Source organism: Prinia subflava, chromosome 15, assembly GCF_021018805.1.
Source record: "Prinia subflava isolate CZ2003 ecotype Zambia chromosome 15, Cam_Psub_1.2, whole genome shotgun sequence".
Taxonomy (NCBI): domain Eukaryota; kingdom Metazoa; phylum Chordata; class Aves; order Passeriformes; family Cisticolidae; genus Prinia; species Prinia subflava.
This window is the reverse complement of record NC_086261.1, coordinates 15,552,408-15,568,265: the sequence shown is the minus strand read 5'-3', so window position 1 is coordinate 15,568,265 and position 15,858 is coordinate 15,552,408. Positions and strand designations below refer to the sequence as shown.

The 15,858-nt window shown below is 53.1% G+C and overlaps 1 long non-coding RNA gene across 1 annotated transcript; it reads left to right on the top strand.

Annotated features, from left to right (window-relative positions):
- Nucleotides 1-5,032: 5,032 nt before the first annotated feature.
- LOC134558365 (uncharacterized) lies at nucleotides 5,033-15,611 on the top strand. The gene is made up of 4 exons (XR_010082343.1): nucleotides 5,033-5,861; nucleotides 7,912-8,051; nucleotides 8,137-10,946; nucleotides 11,779-15,611. It is a non-coding gene; the product is annotated as an uncharacterized LOC134558365 (long non-coding RNA).
- Nucleotides 15,612-15,858: the final 247 nt, after the last annotated feature.

Here is a 15,858-nt window from a genome sequence, read left to right as displayed (position 1 = left end):
GGTCTGCAAACCCTGCTGGACAATCCTTTATGGCTGCTGTGTTGTTAAGGGAGAGACACCCTAAGGATAATCACAACACCTCCCAGCTCCTCTCAACACCGAACCCTGTGGGACAGGGGCACCCTGGTTCTGGGGTGGGCCGTCTTGCCCTGCCTGTGCCTCCTCCCTGCTGGCTGATGGGTGAGCACACTGGGCACTGGGAAGGGGCTCCAGGTGCTGCCACCTCGGAGCTGCTGTGTCTGGCAAGGTGTCTTGAGTTATGTAAAAAAAAAAAAAAAGAAAAAAAAGAAAAAAAAATTGTATTCTATTTCATCTGTAGAAAGCAGTTGGGGGACGGTTTCTTTTTTCTTTATCTCTTGTAACTCCGGGGGGAGGAGGCTGGATGCCTTCTGATAACAGACCAGCTGTTAAACCAGGTGGGGCAGTGTTTCTTATCTCTTTCATCAACTTTGTCCACCCTCGGGGGATATCTTCTGTTAATGGGACATTGAGGCTCACCAATGACACGACACATTACATCATCCCACTGTGAGATGCTCCACCCAGGGGGGAGGAGCCAACCATTCCTACCCAGATAAAATGGGGACACAGGGACCCCAGACATTCCTCTTTTTCCACTGGATTCCCAGAGGAAGAGCAGACCCATCTCACCACCACTGAACCTGTCTGCAGGATCATCTCTAGTCCAACAGAACCACATCTGTCACTCCAAGAGGACTTATTTGGACTGCTCCCAACATCCTGACCCACAGGGTCTCAGGTCGTGTTCCTGACTCCATCAGGGTTTTCTAGGACTTTTGTTTGTTTGCTTACTTTTTTTTTTATTATTATTATTATTACTGCATTTGTATTTTTAATACTCCTTTTAAAAACTTTTATTCCTATTCCCATATTTTTTTGCCTGAAAGCTCCTAATTGCAAAATTGTAATAATTTGGAGGGAGGGGGGTTTACATTCTAAATTCCAAGGGAAACTTCAGTTTTCCCTGACAGACACCTGTCTTCCCAAACCAAGACACAAGGCTGTCACTCCTGGTCTGCATGAATCAGACAGCTGAAGTCATGGGGACATGGAGGGGACACAGCCCTGCATGTGACTCCTCTGGCCTCTCCATCCAGCCCAACTACCCTGCTGCTGCCAGCTCTGCCTGCAAGGGTCTGCTGGTCTCCAGCCTCTGTGTAGATGGCGATGCAGCCTGGGGACCTCCTTGGCCAAGGGGGCCTCAGGCTCACTGCCAGAGCAGGATTTTGGGCAGAGGACCATACCCCTTATTCTGCATCTTAGTGAGAAGGGAGCAAACGGTGCTACCTATCTCTCCATTGTACCAGGTAAGTAGAAGTGGTAAACCCACCACTGGCATGGGTGATGCCACCTCCAGGCAGCCAAGAGGGTGTCCTGAAGGACCTGGCACTCAGTGGGAACTCTGTTACCTGCATGGACCCCTTCCTTCTACAGCACTTTTATAATTCCTGGGGCAAATACAACTGCAGGGCACAGCCCGTGAGCCCGGGCTCAGCCCTGTGCTCTCCAGAGGTTGAGCTGAACGTTCTCAGAAGCTGTGAAGCTTCCTTGCAGTTCTGTGGCCAGCATCCTCCTCTTCCTCAGTGTGGTACCCAGCTACCTCAGCACCTCTGCCAAGGATGCTGCAGATGTTGCAGATGTAACAGCATCTCTCCCCTCACAGCTGCACCAGGAAGGGATGCAGGGCTGGTTTTGGGGCAGAGTGAACCCCAGGAGCCCCCATTTGGTTCTCCGCTCCCTTCTCCCAGCCTTGCCTGGCCCACTCCCCTCTTTTTCCCGGCAGCAGCCCTTTATCCTTCCCTCTTATTTTCCCCACTTCTGGGAGGCTGCTTGATTGCCTGGCTCCCTTCATTAGCATGATACCTCCTGAAAAATTGGTAAACAGAGGCGTATGAATGAGGTGTTGATTGCAATCAGCGGGGGAGAAGGGGGGACTGAGAGCGCTGGAGAGGCCACCGACGCTTCGCAATCCCCCGGTGGTCCGGACCGGCTGCTGGAGAGGATCCGCTCTCCGGCACGGCCCCCGCGGGGCGGCCCACACACGCACCCCGCGCCGGGGAGCGGATCCTCCGCGGCACCACCCGAGCATCCCTCTGCAGGAGGGTGCTGCGTGCTGCCGCCTGTCCTGCCCTCTCGGGAGTGCGGGATGCTGTGTGGGAGAGCCCACCCCGGCTGCGGGATGGGCCGGGTGTCAGGACTCGCCATCCCGGGCAGGGTGCAGCAGGGATTTGCTCCAAGGGACGAAGCCACCACCCATCCCGGCAGTGTCTGATTCACCGCGGCCCTGGGCTGCTGCCAACAACTCACCCACAAGTGTCTGTCATTAAGCATCTATTTAGGCGTGCAGAAGTTGCCTAATTTTTCAAGAGTGCTGCAAACCCCCAATGTCCTTGAAGTCAGTTGCTGCTGAAAGTACCTGATACCTCCAAAAATGAGTCACGGGATGCATGAATCTGATGCCCAGCAGAAACATGGGTAAAGGGCCAGGCTGCCTGTGAAATGGACATTTTCCTATTATCAAAGGGGGTGGCAGTGCTTATCAGAACCTTCCTGGGTGTTGAGCGATGCCCTGACTGAAGCCAAGGCAGACTGCAGCCTTGCATTGCTGGAGAAACCCCAAAAGTGATGGGAAACCCTGTGGGAAAGTGCCTTTCCCAGTGGAGCATCCTATTGCTACCCAGGCCTGGTCCCTGTCCCCAGCCCTGCTGCTCCCCAAAGGTGGCCTTGGCTCATGGGAGCCAAACTACTTGCAAAGCCCTGCCTAGAAAAGGCAGCCAAAATAGGATGCTAGAGGATTATTCCCCAGCCATCCTCAGCAGGAAGCACAACAACCGAGAACAAACGCAGGAATTAGAGGAGGACACCTAAAGATGGGCTCAGGTTGGGAGAAGGATCCCTGCAAAAAGAGGTAAAACACTGGCAGTGGTTTTCACTCCCCTGCATCTGTTATTTGACCTTATAAAACTCTATTTGTGGAGGTGGTTGTTATTTTTTGTTAAAACTTTTAATCTAAAATCCCATTAGACATTAGGCTCAGCGGTGTGTTCATTTGTGAGCAGAAGCAAAACAGTTCAGTGTTTGTTCATTCCTGTATCTTCCTCACTTCAAACAGATGAAATAAAGTATTTTCTCTTTCCTTCTTGTTTCCCTTTGTGGTTTGGCTTTCTTTAGGAGCCTTCCAGGCAGTTCAGCCTGGTTTTCCCCATTCCCTGCACCGCACGTCTCTTCTAGCTCTGCTGCTTTCAGGTCTGTCGAAATCAAATAAATTCACAGGATGTCCGCTGAAGCAGGGACTTTTTCTTTGCCTGGCTCTCCCGTCAGTGGGGTTAAACCAGCCTATCCAGATGAAATTGTCTGACTTTAGGATAAAGGAGCATTAAAAGATACATCCAGGGTGTATTTCTGTGTGTATGCCCATCTCTACCAGGCAGCAGCAGCCTGTGGAGGGGATGATCTGGTCCCCACACTAGGGAGGCAGCACAGTGACCCTTTACAGTGGTTTTTTTTTCTTCACCCCCTTTTCTCTATCATCTTTATTTCAGGAATTGCTTTAAAAACAGGCTTTGAATAATTCACTGGGAGCATACAGCAGTCCACCCTGATTGCTTCGTCACAGCTTCCCTTGGCTTCAATAATTCACTTTCCCACCAGGAGCTGATGTGCTTTCCTTGTACGTGGGTTTGCTGCTGAGCACACCCAGCTCCCAGAGCAAAGCTGGTCACGAGGAGGAGTAAAAGGGGATTTAAGGCCAAAAGCGTTTGTTTTAAGAAGCGCTACATTTCTGGCAAGGCAGAGAGTTGGCCAGGCAGCTTCTCCAGCTGTGGAAAAGGTAACACAAGGCTCCCCTGGGAGCAGAGGCCGTTGGTCACGCAGCCCCTTCCCTGATGTGAGGCTTTGGGGGCTGCACCTCCAGTGGGTCAGTATCCACTCCCCAAGAGGGTCCCACAACCCCCCCAACCAGGCATGGCCCCCAGCCCCACTGCCCTAACTATCTAAAGCTGCATCACACCTCAGTTTTCTTATGGGGCGTCTAGGCTTGTATTTTCCCCCAGAAAATCAAACCAAAGGGGCCAGTTAGTTGGCAATGGCCAGGAACAGCAAATAAGAATGGGAATGGGAACAAGCCATGGGGATTCAGCAGTCTCTGCATCCAGGTCCTGCTTATTTGGGTGAATTAGGGTTTAAGTTAAAGGAAGCACAAAGGCTTCCATTAACTTAAATGGAACCATCCAGGCTCCTTGTCCATTGCAGTGTATTGATGGGAGAAGGTACACATGTAAGTATAAAAAATATAATGTACAAGTGTCTTGGTTTGAAAGACTGGCGGGAACCTCCCTTGGAATGGAGAATATGACCCCCTTCCCTCCAAATTATTATAACTTTGAAATGAGGGGGCTTTCAGGCAAAACTACAGGAAAAGGGATGCCAGTTCTGTAGGGGTGCCAGAAAAAATAACTCCTGCAATGCTCCCAGCCCACAGCGCCCAGAGCCCTTCTGTGGGGTGAATGTGTTTGTGCCATTCCCCCTCAGAGCCCTTCTCTCGGGTGTTCGGTGTGCCATTCCCCCTCAGAGCCCTTCTCTCGGGTGTTTGGTGTGCCATTCCCCCTCAGAGCCCTTCTCTCGGGTGCTTTGTGTGCCATTCCCCCTCAGAGCCCATCTCTCGGGTGTTCGGTGTGCCATTCCCCCTCAGAGCCCATCTCTCGGGTGTTCGGTGTGCCATTCCCCCTCAGAGCCCTTCTCTCGGGTGTTCGGTGTGCCATTCCCCCTCAGAGCCCTTCTCTCGGGTGTTTGGTGTGCCATTCCCCCTCAGGGCCCTTCTCTCGGGTGCTTTGTGTGCCATTCCCCCTCAGAGCCCTTCTCTCGGGTGTTTTGTGTGCCATTTCCCCTCAGAGCCCTTCTCTCGGGTGTTTCTCTGCCGCTCCCGCCCCCTCCCGGCGCTGCCCCGGCGCTGCAGTGCCCGTCCCGGCCGCCAGGGGGCGCCGCGCCGCCCGCTCAGCCGCGCTCCCTCAGGCGCTGATGGCGGCCGGGGCAGGGCGGGCCGGGCCGCAGCAGCAGCGGCAGGGGCGGCTCAGCCGGATAGGAGGAGGCGACACGAACCGGGCGGTTGTGCCAGGAGCCCTGGGGTGTCCCCGCATGCAGGGGGTGTGCGGCTTCAGTGGCGCAAGAACCCCGGAGCAGTGGCGGAGAGACGCCGGGGCTGGGCCGGGCCGGCTCCCGAACACGGCCCGGAGAGGCTCCCCTGGAGGGAAAAGGGCACCCTGAGACACCCGAGCAGATGGAAAGGGTCCTGGTTTACTGAGGTGGGGTGTTGATAAGGCTCCAGTGCAACAAGCACAGCTTCGCTCCCGCTAGGAGAAGGCAGCAGGAGCCGGAGCCTCGCAGCGCTGGCGAACTCTCCCCACAGTGACCGCGGCCGGCGCCCCCTGCGGCACCGAGCGAGCGGGAGAGCGAGGGGCTGCACCCGAGAGAAATCTCCGGTACCGCTGCCCCTCCAGCAGAAACTCCCCAGCTAAGAGAGTAGCCAGCCGCATTCTTCCCGTGGCAACTTCTTTTGTCTCCGTTAAGTCCTGGTCGTTATTGTCTCTTAGCAACAAATAGGACAAAATGCCATGAGAGAAAGAAACACCAGGAAAAATCCTAAACCCCAACAACAAGCTCTATGCAGTAGTGCTTCTGCTACTGCCGTGGGTCTCTTTCCCTGCCATCTCGGGAGCAAGGCTGGCGAGTAATGTGCAGCCAGGAGCCATGGCTGTGAATAACCAGCAAATTCCTGGGAGGAGAGCTGTGTACCTGACCCTGCAGATGCTGCGGGATGTGTGTTTGCAGCGATGCAGGCTGAGGTAGGTGATGCTAAAGATACTCTGGTGCCTGTGTAAGAGTGTGGCATGGAGGAAAGAGCTTACACTGGCGCTAAGTGCAGTGGATTTAATTTCCTCGCAGTAGCATTTTGATATTACAAGGCGCTCCAGAAAAATCAGAGAGGGCCTGGAGCAAAATGCAGCCGAGTCAATTGAAGTTAACTTCTCTGGGCACGGGGCCAGGCCCCTCTTTAAAGGCTATTTTTCCAGAAAGGCTGCAAAAATGTATTTCGAGTTGCTTTTGATTCAGCTGCCTTGAGACTGCTTGAGTGAACAGCGTGCAGAAAGAACCCTGAAAGCCCGGGCTTGAAGAATGGGGTGCAGACTGAGGGGAGCTGGCCTTGTATCCCCCCATGATCCCTTGAAGGAGCCCTGTGAGTGCTATAGGGGCACGGTAAGGGCCCTGCCCTCTTCCAGCATCACTGAGGAAGGCTGGAGGGGCGTGGGAGATGCCTTGCAGCCCACAGGGCATGGGGAAGGGTTTGTCATCAGGCAATGCTGACTGAGGGCGGGTGGATCCTCAGCACCCAGAGACAACCCTGGCTGGGAAGAGAGGCTCCAGGAGAGCTGAGATTTAGGGACAGTGTCTAGACAGATGTGCTGCAGGTTGGGGCTGAGCTAAATTTGTCCTCAGGTTGGGGGATTTGATGCTCCATGTCCTTGGGGGCCTGATGAGACAGACCATCCTCTGGCTCGACTTGCAGTTTCTTTTCCTTAAGGCTGATCTTCCCACACCATGGGGTGGAGCAGGAGGGGTTTCCACAGCTTTTCTCCCTCTCCTCGCTCCCCGATGTCTGCTGCTGCCGCTCCCAATAGCTGCTGCCTCTCTAATTGCATTATAGCCAATGGGGGGAAAGAAAACACTGCTTTGGCTTCAAATAACGACGCCCTAACCCAGCTCATTAGCCACCTGACTGGCTCCCCAACCTCCCGTGACACTCCCGTATTTGTCGCGCTGTTTTAGCACCACTAACGAGCACAGCAGCTGAGGCTGTGGCCGGCGGCTGCCCCAGCACCGGACCTGGGCTTTGCCAACGAGCTTGTGTCCAGAACCCCAAGGGGATGCTCTGCCTCTGCCGCGTTCATCCTTCCCTTTGCCGTCATCCTTTGTATCCACAGGCGCTTCTTCTGGCCTACTTGCATTCAGTTCATTTTCCTTTTGTTAAATAAAACCTGACTCTAGGCCTTATTTGGCAAATAGAGCTGGGAGAAGCTGGGCTTGCTCTTTCTTCTCCTGACAAGCCTTTCAGGATGGGGGAGATGAGATGGAAAGAAAGGCAGATGAATAGGATGCAAAAGCGGTGAAGAAAAATAAACGGGAGATAAAGGGGGTGTGGGAGAGAGAGAAAAATGAAGCAGATCTATAGCTGGGATGGGAAGCAGAGGGAAGGCAAGAGGGGGCCTTCTAAACCCCAACCAGCCCAGCCCCTATGCATGAAGCAAGGGACCAGGGAGTCCCTCACACTGGTATAATATGTCCATCCCCAGCTCCTCCTGGCCATGCTCACATGGGGAGTTTGGGGAGGGGGACCTGCTGTGGTAGAGAAATGTCCATGTTTCCATCCAGGAACTCCCTTTCCCTCTACTCCAGTATCCCCTAACAGTTTCCCCCTGAGGTGCAGGTCATTCATGGAAGCAGATGAGCACTTTAGCCTGACTCTGTCTCCAGCTGTCAAATGCTGTAAATATCTGGGAGGTGGTTAAAGCTGGGAAAACACAGAGATGCTTTAAACACAGCCCAGAGCCAACCCCACTGCTGGTAGGGCTCATAAATATCCCCTCTGTGTTCCTGCTCTGCCAGGAGGCAGCAATAACAGGGAACAAAAGCCAAAGCCATTGTGGGGTGGCTTCAGCGTCTCTGATGCCTCCTTACCCCTTCCAGGGCATGTTGAATAGCAATGAGGAGTAAACTCAGCTGGGGTGAGATGGTGGCTCAGGGGTGTCCTCTGGGCATGAGATGGTGAGGTTGGGAGCCAGTACAAGCAGCTCAGCATGGAAGTCATTGTTTTTCCTATTATTTCCCCATTTTCAGCTGGCTGAGCAGCACTGAACATCTGCCTTAAGGCAAGTCACCTGGCCCAGCTCTTGAAACCACCAGCTTCATTGGCAGCAAATGAAGTCCTTGGCCAAAGAGAGAAATTGAGGACTTAAAACTGTCTGTGCAGGAAACAGGTGAGAGTGAATGCTGTTAAACAAGGCATGAGACAGGAAACAGGTATTTGCCAGCACAGAGCAAACCCTGGCATCCCTGGGGGAGCCAGGGAAATGTCTGTCCTTTATCAACAGGCCACATCACCCCATCAGCCCTACAAGCACAGGACCCGCAGGGCAGCAGGACCCACTCTCAGGGAAGGTGGAAGCCTCATCTAGACCCAGCACCGGCAACATAACTCTGCCCCAGTTGTGATTTTTATAATAAGCTGAATTCTCAGCTGGACCCAGCAGAAAATCAATAGTGGGACTTGAGAAAGCAGTCAAAATCCATGGAGCTAAATTGGCCACCCCGCAGGCAGCTGGGCCTTCTCGGGCATTGTGATGTGCAGCCACCTGAAAGGGGAAAAATAGGACAATTTCAAAAGTCCTTTGAAATAATTGCCTAAGATTATTGAATTCTCTTGAAATACCAGGGCAAGATGCAGAAGTGCTTTTTAAAAAGTTGGCAGTGGGAGCTGGAGGAGCGAGGGAAGCTACCTTCCTGCTGCCAAAGGCATCTGGGGACAGCTGAGGTGGGTTTTTCCCTTTCCCAATTAGATCCAATGAGTGCCTGCCACTCCACCTGTGGAGCCTTATCTGCAGAGCAGCACATCAGCTTTAGCAGAAAGCCTTTCTTTCTCCAAAGTCCCTTTAATTCCATCCTTTTAGATCTGCCTTTTCAAGCGCAGCCCCAGCGCCTTCCATCTGCCCTTACAATAGAGACAGTGTCCTGAGTCGTTTTATTTTTGGCAGCTTTGCCTTCCGCTCCTCGTGTGCAGGGAAGCAGGGAGCAGATCTCCCCCTCACCGCAGCCTCTGAGGATGCTGTTGGATTTGGGGATGGCTATTTCAGTCCCAGTGGTGGATGCAGGACAGACGGACACTGTAGGGCAGCATCCTGAGGCTGTGTGAGCCTGTCCATGATTACTCACAGCACATGGCTCTTGCTGGTGTACAGCCAGGTGACTCTAAAAACGTGGGAAGCCTCAGCCAGAGTGTTCCATGCCTATCAACGTCTTCCAAGCTATAGGAAGAAAGACAGGGCAGGAAAGCAAAGAAAAACATAAAGAAACAATTTTCCCCTGACATTTTTCTTTTCTTTTTTAATGTGAGCCCTTACAGGAGGAGGTCTTTAAAATTAATAATGTTCTTTCTTTTTCTCTCTCTATTCCTGAGACTCCTGGTTTAACTTAATGAAATGTCAAATACTATTAAGTTCCAATGATGTGTTTGTGATAACGAAGGGACTGATTTTCAGCCAGTTTACAACTTTGATCCCTTCTCTCACCCCCTTCTCTTGGCTCTGATTAAAACTCTCTTTATTAGATTTGCTCTTTCATGGGCTCCCTCTGATTTCTAACCTTTGTGGTCCGAGGCTGGGGAAAGCCTTTTCATTGAGCAGATTTGAAGGCTTTTCAGCATTCTGGTATTTTGCTGCCATGTCTGCTCGGGAGCTGGTGGATATTCCCAGGGATGTCACCCAGGGTGCTGCAGGGCTCCTCAGGACTGGACCCTGTCACTGGGATGTGGCTTTCAAGGCAGCAGGGATGCCAAGCTGGGTTTTCCCTATGGTGACTTTACTGGGACACTGTGAAAAGGAAAAAAAAAACCACCTCTGATGGCCACAAAGTGCCTTGGGGAAGGCCAGACAGGAATCTCCAGAGACACAAGTGCCTGAAGAGCCTCACTAGGAACTGAGGCAGTCCTTGCTTCACTTGCTGCCCTGCCAAGGTCATAAGGCAAGGGTTGTACAGCTGGCAGCATGTCTAGAGGGATGAATTAGGGAAGGACAAATGGGTGGACTAACAGCTAGATGGGCCCATACTCTAATGGATGGCCAACAAGGTTACAAGGTGCTCTTGCTGAGGGCTTCATTATTCACTTGTGTGGCTGTGCTTCGTGCAAGAGCTTAAAGGGTTAATCTGTAATTTAGGACTCAACAGCAAAGATACAGTTGTTGGGAGAGAAGAAAGCCAGCCCTGTCGAAGGCTTTGGGAAATAATTTGCCTTGGCACTTTCTTATAAGAGTGAATTGATTTTTGCTGGGCTGTGTCAGGCTGAATTATGAATGGGGGAAAGTAGGGCTGGTGCTCCTGGAGGTGAAGGTGTGATAATTAGAGGCACGTGCAGAGGGGGCTTGGGAGCTGCCTCTTTCCAGGATTTCCCATGTGAATCCAGGACTCAGAAGCCCTCAGAGTCCTTGGAGAGGTGTGTTTGCTTCAGCCTGGACACAGAGGTGGCCTCCATGTTGATGTCCCCCATACTGAACCAGGAGAAGCCTTTTCTGGGCCATCTGGGACCACCTCCTCTCCCTATCTAGGCAGTAGAGCAGCAGATCCTGCTTGCTGGAGGGTGAAACAAAGCATCACCTTCATCCTGGGAGGAGATGGAAGTGTGCAAGGGGCAATCCTGTCACCCTGCCCTCCCTCAGTCCTGCCCTGGCCACTGCAGCACTGCTGGGAGGGAGCCATGCCCCAAGCCCTGCTCCTGCCTTTAAAAACTGCTGGTGCAGTGTCACTGCCTGCAGCCACCTCCATCAGCCAGCCTGCTGCCCCCCAGGTGCATTATCCTGACCTGCTCAGATGCTGCTTTCCAAGGCAAAGGCATACAATTCCTGCAGGCTGCTGGGAATTGTAGTGCAGCAAAGCCAGCAGGCAGGAGAGGGGACAAAGCCAGGCTGCCAGCTGGCTGCTGGCCTGGCCAAAGCTGCTCCTCTTGGCAGAGCCAGCACCAGACCTTGTCCCCGGCATGCAGAGACCCCAGGAAACCTGCATCTGCCTCCAGCACCAGCCACCTCTCCAGAGCTCTGAGCACCCTTCCATGCAGCTTGGCTTTTGTTTGCCAGCTCAAGAGGAGTCACTGCGAAGAGAATGAGGTCTGGGCTTTTTCTTTTTCCCCTTGCCCTTTTATTTATTCTCCTCTATTAAGAACCAGCTCCAGCTCATCAGTAAGAGCTGGGAACAGCAATTCCTGAATACGAGAGACGCTGTAGAAAAGCCTTGCCTGATCGCAGCCACTTCCCAAACAAAGGGGCTCAGACTATTCACTTCCTTCCCTGCCCTTCTCCCAGAAAATCCACCCCAAAGAACAGCTTGTTCAATAAGCCGGCTGCTCTGTAATCAGACTAGCCCAGTAATAAGCACCAGGCTCATCCAGCTCGGCACAGCTTTCCCCAGTTCCTGGGAGGATGGAAATGCCCTGCTCCCCAGGGAAACAGGCAGGCACCGAGAGGAGGCGGCTCTCACACCGCACACCCAGCACTCTGGGCGGGGGAGAAGGGGGGTACCTGTCTCAGTTGCCTCCCAGAGCCGTGGTTTAGCCCTCCCCAGGTAATTGTGCATGGAAATGGATTCCCATTTCCCTGCTCAATCGTCCTGTTTGCTGTCACAGCCGAACGTTTTGCATGTGCAATTACCCGTCCCCGCACATCTCTGTGGGCACGCTCAGGTGTCGGCTGCCAGCCTCGGGCGGCCGCCGTGCAGCCACATCACGCTGCATTTGGGCTCTGATTGCAGTCAAGCAGAAGCCATTTTCCATATGAAGCTGCAGGACCTATGGGATAAACAAATGGGTTGGAAAACCAGGCTGTATAATGAGTTAATTTAAAACCTGCTTTCCCTTCTTGTATATTAATTTACTCGGCATTATGTTTAATCTTTCACTTACTGGGTTGCATTGGTTTCTTTGTCTCCTTCCCCCTCCGGCAGATCCCTGGGATGCTCTGCCTTCGGCTGGAGCAGCAGGAAGCTAAGCCAGGGCTGGAGAGTGGGGACCAGATCTGGGCCCAGAGGAGCCGCTGTGTCCCACAGGAGCTCAGAGTGCCACCTTGAAGGCTTTTGTTCTTGTAGATGCCCAGCAGGTGCGGACAAATTCCCTGCAGTGAGGGGAGACCATTGCTGGGTATCCCTGGTGTCATCCCCAGGGTGCTAATTCCTTTAACCAACTGGGAGGATGGCACAGGGAATTAATCAGCTGTAATAAGGACAATTGGAGCTGACAAAGCAGCAGGAAGTGGTAGCAGAGGACTGGGTGGAGGAGCTGAAATTTGGCTGAGGATGATCCTGCTGAAGCATCCATCATGCTGCTCCCGTCCTCCTGGCAGCAGCCACGAAACCTCAGGTGTGAGTGGATGGCACTTCACATGAGCACCTCTCTGAAGGGCACAGGAGGCCAGTGCAATGAATAAAAGGCTGCTGCAGCCAGGGAAAGCAGGGAAGAGGCGACAGCAGCAGCTCCGCGGTGAGAACGAACAAGTGAACACTACTCTGGGGCTTTGTGTCACTGTGATGGGCTCTGTGCCCATGGCTGCTCTGGATCCCCTCTGGATCGCTCACTGGTCCTGTCGAAGAGAAACTTGAGGGTGAATATTGCAGGCAGGGAGAAGTAGGGAGGGAGCAGCAGGCAGGGCTAGGCAGGGCTTGGCAGGGCTCACCAGCAACCCAGAGATGCTGTAGCAGTGAGTGCCAGAAAGTGTGGCAGGCAGGATGCCCCAGTGGGAGTATCCCCAGCCATTCCCATCACCTCTGTCCATGGGGAATTATCTTAAACTGTCTTTTAGAAGGACTGACTGACATCTGAAAGAAAAAGACTATTGTGGAGCTTATTTAAGATAGGCTGACCAGAGAAACTGTCCCTGAGGCCACGCCAGAGAGAGGAGGATGGATGCAAGGCCCTGGGGCTGCATCCAGCCCGGGGAGCATGGGGTCACAGGCAGGAGGTTTGATCTATACCCGCGGCCTCTTCTGTGCTGGGGGAGCATGGGGAGCATCACAGCAGCTGCTGCTGGGAACACCCCCTTCCCTCCCCTCTTGCTAACGAATGTAGGTGAAACTTGCTGTGCCATGACTTTAATCAGCAAAGAAAACTGCAAAGCCTTTTTTTTTCCCTTTCCCCACCTGCTGAATTCAGCACTGAATGCGAATTAGGTGGCGTTCGGGCTTGGCTGCACGCCCGCTTCCCGTGCTCATGCAGGGAGCCAGACTCTCCCGCACCCCGAGCCTCCCAGGCTAATCTGAGCCGCGCCTGGATCAGCCTCTGGCATTTCACACTGTGCACTGACCCCCGGGGTTTAAGGGCTGCTTGCTGCCGGCTCAGCCCGTTCCGGGGAGCGGGACTGGCCCTTGGCACCCATGGGTGGCTGGGCAGGGTGACCCTGGCAAGACGTGCCTCACCAACCTTGGGTGTGTGGTGGCATTATCCCACAGCCGGTGTGCTCAGCAGCAACAGGCTGCCTGCCCCAGGAGGGGATGCAGGAGTCGGCGTCCTGGAGCTCTGCATAGGTGTGAGCCCAGGTGGAGCTGTTCCCCCGGGCTCACACCTATGGGTCCATGAGCGTGGCAGGAGTAATTTGTGGCTCCATTAGCACTAGGAGTCAGCATAGCAGCCCTGCAGTGTGTCCATTTGATAAGAAGCAAGTTCCACTGAATAATGAGCAGTAATTGGATTTCAGGGTTAACCAGCTTGCAGCAAAAATAGAAAAGAACAGAAAGCCATTGGATATTTCTGTTCTGGCTCATCAGACACTGGAAGTTTATCTCTGCTGAGAATAGCACAGGAGAGGTAAAGTTATTAGTGACCATCAGAGCATGGTGATACCATCTCCCTCTTGCGTTTAGTGGGATGAGTCTGTTCGTCCTCTGTGAGTTTCATTTAAGGCTATGGAAGTTGATAACCCCCTGCGGGAGAGCTCCACCCGTGCACCAGTGCAGAGTGGCACAGAGGGGAGAAACCAGCTCTCCTCAGTGTGCAGGAACACCTGCCAGCCTGAGGCAGAAGGCAGTGTCTCCTGCCAGTGTCACCTCATCCAGGTGACAGTCTGGTGGGCGGAAGGCCAGCAGAGATGCATGTCTGGAGCTGCAGTTGCCTTCCTTGGGGTGGCACCAGTGTAGGCAGGGTGGGCACAGGTGGTTGTGCCAAGCACCAGGAGGTGCACATAGCCATGATGGCCCTTCTCCCAGTGAGATGGATTCATGCTGGGAGTGGTGCAGAGAAGGGCTATTAGCACGGGGCAGAAGGGAGAGCCTGTCTTGTAAGATGAAGCTGAAAGCACTTGGCTTGTTTAGCCCAGCAAAGAAAGGCAGAACAGGAATATGATTACTCTCCATAAATATATCAAGCCAGTAAACACCAGGTACAGAAAGGAACCATTTAAGCTAAAAGACTGTTCTGGCACAAGAACAAATAGGCTTAAACTGGCTAATGTAGGCTGGAAATTAGGAGACACTTTTAAACCCTGAGAAGCAGAGAAGGAAAAATACCTCATTGCCTTTCCAAATGGAGCTGGACCACCATGTGAAGGGAGCAGATAGCCAGCTGCCTGCAGCTGCAGGGCTCTGGGGTGGGAGCCAGCAGGGTCCTGCCATGTCGGGCTCCTTCCAGGGTGACTGGGTGCACAGTGCACAGCGGCAACTTCAGAGGTCCCAGTTTCCCAAGGCAGGGAGCACCAGGGCCTGCTGACACCAGTCTGCCTCTGCTCAGGGGCTGGCAGGCACCTGGCACCTGGGACAGCCCCCAAAGTGCTTGGGGTGGAAGGGGTAATGAACCAGAGGCAGCCAGTGGTGTCTACCAGCTTGGGAGGTGCCACAGGAGCAAAATCTTCACTGATCAGAGCACAGCAGCTCAGAGCTCCTGGATTAGGGCTGGGAATCTGCTGCCATCACTGCTTGGTCTGGATTTTCACTGGGAATGGCATACAGCTGAGCCACCAACTCCAGATTTTACCTCCTGCATGAAATTATTCTCAATTCCCTGTATATTCTAGGGCCTTCCTAAAGGATGGGTGAAGAATCTGCTGATGAGGACTCTAATCAGTTTTGAGAGCAGGTAATTTCTCAGCTAGAGATCATCTCCAAACAGGAAATCAGATTCAGGAGATACCTACTTTATGCAGCACATCATGGTGGACTCAAGCAAAGCTTGTGGTAATAAGCAGAGCTGGAATAAGAAGATCATTATTAACATTATGCATTAATTATTTTACAAGCCTCCTACCAGGTGTGCTTTCCACATCATCTATCTCACTCATCTCTAGTATTAATAGAACAGGAATAATTCTAGACCCAATCCTGGCATTTTGGGTGATGTTTCTCCTTTCTGATACCGGAGGAAAGATGTTCCCTGCCTTCATTGTGCGTTTAGAGTTTGGCAGCGTGCCTGGGATCGTAGTAAGACAAAAAAGCATTTGAAGGAAGCGGCCACTGGATGGAGCCTTAAAGGTCATAACAATTGCCGGCTCCGGTACAGATGGTGCTCACTGATGAAAAACACCAAGCGGGAAAGCGGCGAGCGTTAGGGCTGCGGGATGCTGCAGAGCCCAAATCCACCACCCCCATCCCAGCTCTAGACACCTGAGCCGGCTGCCAGCGCCTCTGCCTGCTCCTGCCCCCGGGTCCTGCCCTCACTGTGCCGGTGTAGATTGCTCGGGGCAGGGATGCACTCACAGCCCGGGGTGCTCTAAAACACCTCACCAAACACCTTGCTTCTTTCCGGCAAGACGAATAGAGATAAGTGACTGTGTGAAGAGAATTCCAGTTTTGATTAAAACGCACAGACCTGCTAGCCTCGGCTCCCGCTTGAATAAGGATGAGGATAATATTGGCAGGAGAAAATGAAAACATCTGATGATATCTGAAGCAGAAGTGTGGCAGGGTGTCAGCTTTGGGAAAGGGGTTCACAGCTTTCTCCTGGACAGGGTCTGGTGTGCCGAGCCCTTGGCAGCTCCACTCCCTGCAGCCCTGGGAAGGGGTAAGGCAAACAGCCAGTGGGATAAGAATTTTCTGGATGAGTGG